The sequence below is a fragment of the Castor canadensis genome, chromosome 10 (assembly GCF_047511655.1).
Source record: "Castor canadensis chromosome 10, mCasCan1.hap1v2, whole genome shotgun sequence".
NCBI lineage: Eukaryota > Metazoa > Chordata > Mammalia > Rodentia > Castoridae > Castor > Castor canadensis.
This window is the reverse complement of record NC_133395.1, coordinates 89,372,713-89,380,116: the sequence shown is the minus strand read 5'-3', so window position 1 is coordinate 89,380,116 and position 7,404 is coordinate 89,372,713. Positions and strand designations below refer to the sequence as shown.

Here is a 7,404-nt window from a genome sequence, read left to right as displayed (position 1 = left end):
GGGGAGAGGATTCGGGGACGTAGCTGTGAGGATTCGGTGTGCGTGGGTCTGGCGGGTGGCCCGGACGGGGTCGGGGTCGTGGTCACGGTGGGTCGTTGTGGTGGTGGTGGTGGTGGTGGTGCTGGGGGTGGTGGTGGTGGTGGGGGGGGTGGTGGCGAAGTCCCTGAAGACAAAAGGAGCAGCGAGGGAGGGAGGAGCAAAAGCCTACAGCACCCGGTATTCCCAGGCGGTCTCCCATCCAAGTACTAACCAGGCCCGACCCTGCTTAGCTTCCGAGATCAGACGAGATCGGGCGCGTTCAGGGTGGTATGGCCGTAGACGCTAGCCGCCGCCTCCGGGAGCCCCAAGAGCCTGCCGAGGGCCCCGGCGTGCGTCTCCACGCTGCTCTCCTGGCACGGCTGGGAGTCCGGGTGGGGGCTGGCAGCCCGGGGCCAGCGGCCAGAGGCCCCGCGCGCCTGCTCGGGCAGCCGGTCTCGCCCAGGTGGCCGCTGGGTGGCTTTCTTCCCGAGGTGTCCTGCTGCCAGGACGAGGGTCAAGTTTTCTCAGGGGAAAATTTCTCAGTGCTCTCGGGCGCTTGTTCTTCTGGGAATGTCCACTGCTGTGGCCAAGGCGGGGGACGCACAGCTCGGGCCAGGGCAAGCAGCCGCCCTCCTCCGTCGCCTCCTGGAGCCGTATCCTTGGGTGGGTGCGTGGCTCCCAGCGGAGGTCTCGGGGACCCTTCCGGTCCTCTTCGTCCGGAAAGCGCCACTGCCCCTCCAGCCCATCAGGAAAACGGCAGCCGCGCCCTTCGCCGACCCGCTCCGCCCTCCTCCACACTCAGGGCCTGGGGCTGCGGGGCTGAATCGTGAGGCTTTCCAGCCCAGGACTTCACCTCTGGCCCCTTTCACACCCGGGATCTTGGGAAGAAGAAACAAAACCAAACACAGCCAAAGCCATCTCCTCCGACCCGGGGCCCCTCCACATCCCTTCCGATCCCGGGTTCCTGCCGGCCTCCCGGGGCGTTTCTCCCAGGCAGGCCTTCGCGGCCACTACACGGGGCTGAGCACTCGAGTCCTCGGGCGTCACGGGGCCCGCGGCCACGCCAAGCACGCACGACTCCCGGGTCTCGTCTGCTCCTGGGTGCCCTGGGCCTCTTCCCTGTGCCGCTGCTGGGTCTTGTGCCCCTGCTTGGCCTCCTTCAGACCCGGCCCCGTGCTACGCGGCCACGTGCTACAGGATCGTGCCAGCAGAACTGGCCCTGGCTGAGCCCCGTACCCACCCTCCTGCCATCCCTGGCCCTGCTAGCAAATGGCAGAGATCCTCTGGCCTCCGAGCCCAGACAAAAATCCTGATGCAGTTGGCCGAGGGGCCGCAAACCAAGGCTTCGCTTGTTCCCGCTCAGGCCCCAGCCATACCCTCTTGTCCTTCGGCTGCTCGTGTGTGGGGTGGGGGAGAGGAGGGTGCGTCCCCGTGCGTGCGTGCGTGGTCTGGGTGTCTCTGCGTGGTGTGTGTGTGTGTGTGTGTGTGTGTTAGATGCCGTGCCTGGTGTAGGTGGGGAAGAGCAAGCCCTCACGCACAGAGCCCCATCACACACTGGGGCCGGGCCGAGGGGGTCAATCTGCTCGGCCTGATTGCGTTGGGCATACATTGCAGAAGGTGGGTTTTCCAAGGCGGAGCAGAGGGTCCCGGCACCTGAGGTTGTCCACGGGGAGAATGTCTGTTCCACGGGGGCAAGCGGTCCCTTCCGTCGTGCCCAAGCCCATGTGACCCCGAAGGCCAGGTGGCCCCGGTCCTTGAGCTGACTGAGGAGTGCTTTGAGACCCGGAGGGTGGCACAGGCGACTGGGCGCCAGCGGCGGCCCTCCCTCCCTTTGAGCGGGACGGGGAGCTGCCGCTGGCATCCGGAGCTCTGGCGGCCTGCGCCCTCTGTCCCTGTGACCGCAGGCTCTGCCGTGGGAGGCGGGATCCCACGTAGAGGTCGCGCGCTGGCTGCCCTGTCTTGGGTTGAGCGACGGAGCGCGACGTGGAGCAGCACCCGACTGAGGCTCCCTGCTTCTCTGTCCCCTGGCGTCTTGCCCTGGACCCAGTGCACCACCTTGTGGCGAGCCCAGGTGTGGCGCGTCCCGCTGTGGGGCCCGCTGGGGTGCAGGACCCACTTTCTCATGGCTTCCGCACGTGCCTCCCCGCCCGCCTGGAGGGCAGTTGGGGAGCGGTCCCCAACGTGGCCTGGGACCAACCTCGCTGGTGACCCGTGTCGCGGGCGCGCGCCCCAGGAGAGTGTGGGGAGGGGAGAGGATTCGGGGACGTAGCTGTGAGGATTCGGTGTGCGTGGGTCTGGCGGGTGGCCCGGACGGGGTCGGGGTCGTGGTCACGGTGGGTCGTTGTGGTGGTGGTGGTGGTGGTGGTGCTGGGGGTGGTGGTGGTGGTGGGGGGGGTGGTGGCGAAGTCCCCGAAGACAAAAGGAGCAGCGAGGGAGGGAGGAGCAAAAGCCTACAGCACCCGGTATTCCCAGACGGTCTCCCATCCAAGTACTAACCAGGCCCGACCCTGCTTAGCTTCCGAGATCAGACGAGATCGGGCGCGTTCAGGGTGGTATGGCCGTAGACGCTAGCCGCCGCCTCCGGGAGCCCCAAGAGCCTGCCGAGGGCCCCGGCGTGCGTCTCCACGCTGCTCTCCTGGCACGGCTGGGAGTCCGGGTGGGGGCTGGCAGCCCGGGGCCAGCGGCCAGAGGCCCCGCGCGCCTGCTCGGGCAGCCGGTCTCGCCCAGGTGGCCGCTGGGTGGCTTTCTTCCCGAGGTGTCCTGCTGCCAGGACGAGGGTCAAGTTTTCTCGGGGGAAAATTTCTCAGTGCTCTCGGGCGCTTGTTCTTCTGGGAATGTCCACTGCTGTGGCCAAGGCGGGGGACGCACAGCTCGGGCCAGGGCAAGCAGCCGCCCTCCTCCGTCGCCTCCTGGAGCCGTATCCTTGGGTGGGTGCGTGGCTCCCAGCGGAGGTCTCGGGGACCCTTCCGGTCCTCTTCGTCCGGAAAGCGCCACTGCCCCTCCAGCCCATCAGGAAAACGGCAGCCGCGCCCTTCGCCGACCCGCTCCGCCCTCCTCCACACTCAGGGCCTGGGGCTGCGGGGCTGAATCGTGAGGCTTTCCAGCCCAGGACTTCACCTCTGGCCCCTTTCACACCCGGGATCTTGGGAAGAAGAAACAAAACCAAACACAGCCAAAGCCATCTCCTCCGACCCGGGGCCCCTCCACATCCCTTCCGATCCCGGGTTCCTGCCGGCCTCCCGGGGCGTTTCTCCCAGGCAGGCCTTCGCGGCCACTACACGGGGCTGAGCACTCGAGTCCTCGGGCGTCACGGGGCCCGCGGCCACGCCAAGCACGCACGACTCCCGGGTCTCGTCTGCTCCTGGGTGCCCTGGGCCTCTTCCCTGTGCCGCTGCTGGGTCTTGTGCCCCTGCTTGGCCTCCTTCAGACCCGGCCCCGTGCTACGCGGCCACGTGCTACAGGATCGTGCCAGCAGAACTGGCCCTGGCTGAGCCCCGTACCCACCCTCCTGCCATCCCTGGCCCTGCTAGCAAATGGCAGAGATCCTCTGGCCTCCGAGCCCAGACAAAAATCCTGATGCAGTTGGCCGAGGGGCCGCAAACCAAGGCTTCGCTTGTTCCCGCTCAGGCCCCAGCCATACCCTCTTGTCCTTCGGCTGCTCGTGTGTGGGGTGGGGGAGAGGAGGGTGCGTCCCCGTGCGTGCGTGCGTGGTCTGGGTGTCTCTGCGTGGTGTGTGTGTGTGTGTGTGTGTGTGTTAGATGCCGTGCCTGGTGTAGGTGGGGAAGAGCAAGCCCTCACGCACAGAGCCCCATCACACACTGGGGCCGGGCCGAGGGGGTCAATCTGCTCGGCCTGATTGCGTTGGGCATACATTGCAGAAGGTGGGTTTTCCAAGGCGGAGCAGAGGGTCCCGGCACCTGAGGTTGTCCACGGGGAGAATGTCTGTTGCACGGGGGCAAGCGGTCCCTTCCGTCGTGCCCAAGCCCATGTGACCCCGAAGGCCAGGTGGCCCCGGTCCTTGAGCTGACTGAGGAGTGCTTTGAGACCCGGAGGGTGGCACAGGCGACTGGGCGCCAGCGGCGGCCCTCCCTCCCTTTGAGCGGGACGGGGAGCTGCCGCTGGCATCCGGAGCTCTGGCGGCCTGCGCCCTCTGTCCCTGTGACCGCAGGCTCTGCCGTGGGAGGCGGGAACCCACGTAGAGGTCGCGCGCTGGCTGCCCTGTCTTGGGTTGAGCGACGGAGCGCGACGTGGAGCAGCACCCGACTGAGGCTCCCTGCTTCTCTGTCCCCTGGCGTCTTGCCCTGGACCCAGTGCACCACCTTGTGGCGAGCCCAGGTGTGGCGCGTCCCGCTGTGGGGCCCGCTGGGGTGCAGGACCCACTTTATCATGGCTTCCGCACGTCCCTCCCCGCCCGCCTGGAGGGCAGTTGGGGAGCGGTCCCCAACGTGGCCTGGGACCAACCTCGCTGGTGACCCGTGTCGCGGGCGTGCGCCCCAGGAGAGTGTGGGGAGGGGAGAGGATTCGGGGACGTAGCTGTGAGGATTCGGTGTGCGTGGGTCTGGCGGGTGGCCCGGACGGGGTCGGGGTCGTGGTCACGGTGGGTCGTTGTGGTGGTGGTGGTGGTGGTGGTGCTGGGGGTGGTGGTGGTGGTGGGGGGGGTGGTGGCGAAGTCCCCGAAGACAAAAGGAGCAGCGAGGGAGGGAGGAGCAAAAGCCTACAGCACCCGGTATTCCCAGGCGGTCTCCCATCCAAGTACTAACCAGGCCCGACCCTGCTTAGCTTCCGAGATCAGACGAGATCGGGCGCGTTCAGGGTGGTATGGCCGTAGACGCTAGCCGCCGCCTCCGGGAGCCCCAAGAGCCTGCCGAGGGCCCCGGCGTGCGTCTCCACGCTGCTCTCCTGGCACGGCTGGGAGTCCGGGTGGGGGCTGGCAGCCCGGGGCCAGCGGCCAGAGGCCCCGCGCGCCTGCTCGGGCAGCCGGTCTCGCCCAGGTGGCCGCTGGGTGGCTTTCTTCCCGAGGTGTCCTGCTGCCAGGACGAGGGTCAAGTTTTCTCGGGGGAAAATTTCTCAGTGCTCTCGGGCGCTTGTTCTTCTGGGAATGTCCACTGCTGTGGCCAAGGCGGGGGACGCACAGCTCGGGCCAGGGCAAGCAGCCGCCCTCCTCCGTCGCCTCCTGGAGCCGTATCCTTGGGTGGGTGCGTGGCTCCCAGCGGAGGTCTCGGGGACCCTTCCGGTCCTCTTCGTCCGGAAAGCGCCACTGCCCCTCCAGCCCATCAGGAAAACGGCAGCCGCGCCCTTCGCCGACCCGCTCCGCCCTCCTCCACACTCAGGGCCTGGGGCTGCGGGGCTGAATCGTGAGGCTTTCCAGCCCAGGACTTCACCTCTGGCCCCTTTCACACCCGGGATCTTGGGAAGAAGAAACAAAACCAAACACAGCCAAAGCCATCTCCTCCGACCCGGGGCCCCTCCACATCCCTTCCGATCCCGGGTTCCTGCCGGCCTCCCGGGGCGTTTCTCCCAGGCAGGCCTTCGCGGCCACTACACGGGGCTGAGCACTCGAGTCCTCGGGCGTCACGGGGCCCGCGGCCACGCCAAGCACGCACGACTCCCGGGTCTCGTCTGCTCCTGGGTGCCCTGGGCCTCTTCCCTGTGCCGCTGCTGGGTCTTGTGCCCCTGCTTGGCCTCCTTCAGACCCGGCCCCGTGCTACGCGGCCACGTGCTACAGGATCGTGCCAGCAGAACTGGCCCTGGCTGAGCCCCGTACCCACCCTCCTGCCATCCCTGGCCCTGCTAGCAAATGGCAGAGATCCTCTGGCCTCCGAGCCCAGACAAAAATCCTGATGCAGTTGGCCGAGGGGCCGCAAACCAAGGCTTCGCTTGTTCCCGCTCAGGCCCCAGCCATACCCTCTTGTCCTTCGGCTGCTCGTGTGTGGGGTGGGGGAGAGGAGGGTGCGTCCCCGTGCGTGCGTGCGTGGTCTGGGTGTCTCTGCGTGGTGTGTGTGTGTGTGTGTGTGTGTGTTAGATGCCGTGCCTGGTGTAGGTGGGGAAGAGCAAGCCCTCACGCACAGAGCCCCATCACACACTGGGGCCGGGCCGAGGGGGTCAATCTGCTCGGCCTGATTGCGTTGGGCATACATTGCAGAAGGTGGGTTTTCCAAGGCGGAGCAGAGGGTCCCGGCACCTGAGGTTGTCCACGGGGAGAATGTCTGTTGCACGGGGGCAAGCGGTCCCTTCCGTCGTGCCCAAGCCCATGTGACCCCGAAGGCCAGGTGGCCCCGGTCCTTGAGCTGACTGAGGAGTGCTTTGAGACCCGGAGGGTGGCACAGGCGACTGGGCGCCAGCGGCGGCCCTCCCTCCCTTTGAGCGGGACGGGGAGCTGCCGCTGGCATCCGGAGCTCTGGCGGCCTGCGCCCTCTGTCCCTGTGACCGCAGGCTCTGCCGTGGGAGGCGGGAACCCACGTAGAGGTCGCGCGCTGGCTGCCCTGTCTTGGGTTGAGCGACGGAGCGCGACGTGGAGCAGCACCCGACTGAGGCTCCCTGCTTCTCTGTCCCCTGGCGTCTTGCCCTGGACCCAGTGCACCACCTTGTGGCGAGCCCAGGTGTGGCGCGTCCCGCTGTGGGGCCCGCTGGGGTGCAGGACCCACTTTATCATGGCTTCCGCACGTCCCTCCCCGCCCGCCTGGAGGGCAGTTGGGGAGCGGTCCCCAACGTGGCCTGGGACCAACCTCGCTGGTGACCCGTGTCGCGGGCGTGCGCCCCAGGAGAGTGTGGGGAGGGGAGAGGATTCGGGGACGTAGCTGTGAGGATTCGGTGTGCGTGGGTCTGGCGGGTGGCCCGGACGGGGTCGGGGTCGTGGTCACGGTGGGTCGTTGTGGTGGTGGTGGTGGTGGTGGTGCTGGGGGTGGTGGTGGTGGTGGGGGGGGTGGTGGCGAAGTCCCCGAAGACAAAAGGAGCAGCGAGGGAGGGAGGAGCAAAAGCCTACAGCACCCGGTATTCCCAGGCGGTCTCCCATCCAAGTACTAACCAGGCCCGACCCTGCTTAGCTTCCGAGATCAGACGAGATCGGGCGCGTTCAGGGTGGTATGGCCGTAGACGCTAGCCGCCGCCTCCGGGAGCCCCAAGAGCCTGCCGAGGGCCCCGGCGTGCGTCTCCACGCTGCTCTCCTGGCACGGCTGGGAGTCCGGGTGGGGGCTGGCAGCCCGGGGCCAGCGGCCAGAGGCCCCGCGCGCCTGCTCGGGCAGCCGGTCTCGCCCAGGTGGCCGCTGGGTGGCTTTCTTCCCGAGGTGTCCTGCTGCCAGGACGAGGGTCAAGTTTTCTCGGGGGAAAATTTCTCAGTGCTCTCGGGCGCTTGTTCTTCTGGGAATGTCCACTGCTGTGGCCAAGGCG

The 7,404-nt window shown here is 67.7% G+C and overlaps 4 non-coding genes across 4 annotated transcripts; all 4 read right to left on the bottom strand.

The window, feature by feature from the left end:
- Window positions 1-201: 201 nt before the first annotated feature.
- Window positions 202-320, bottom strand: LOC141412204 (5S ribosomal RNA). Its single transcript, XR_012437043.1, has one exon. It is a non-coding gene; the product is annotated as a 5S ribosomal RNA (ribosomal RNA).
- Window positions 321-2,465: 2,145 nt separating this feature from the next.
- LOC141412442 (5S ribosomal RNA) lies at window positions 2,466-2,584 on the bottom strand. Its single transcript, XR_012437282.1, has one exon. It is a non-coding gene; the product is annotated as a 5S ribosomal RNA (ribosomal RNA).
- A 2,145-nt stretch (window positions 2,585-4,729) lies between these two features.
- LOC141412202 (5S ribosomal RNA) lies at window positions 4,730-4,848 on the bottom strand. The gene has a single exon (XR_012437041.1). It is a non-coding gene; the product is annotated as a 5S ribosomal RNA (ribosomal RNA).
- A 2,145-nt stretch (window positions 4,849-6,993) lies between these two features.
- LOC141412201 (5S ribosomal RNA) lies at window positions 6,994-7,112 on the bottom strand. Its single transcript, XR_012437040.1, has one exon. It is a non-coding gene; the product is annotated as a 5S ribosomal RNA (ribosomal RNA).
- Window positions 7,113-7,404: the final 292 nt, after the last annotated feature.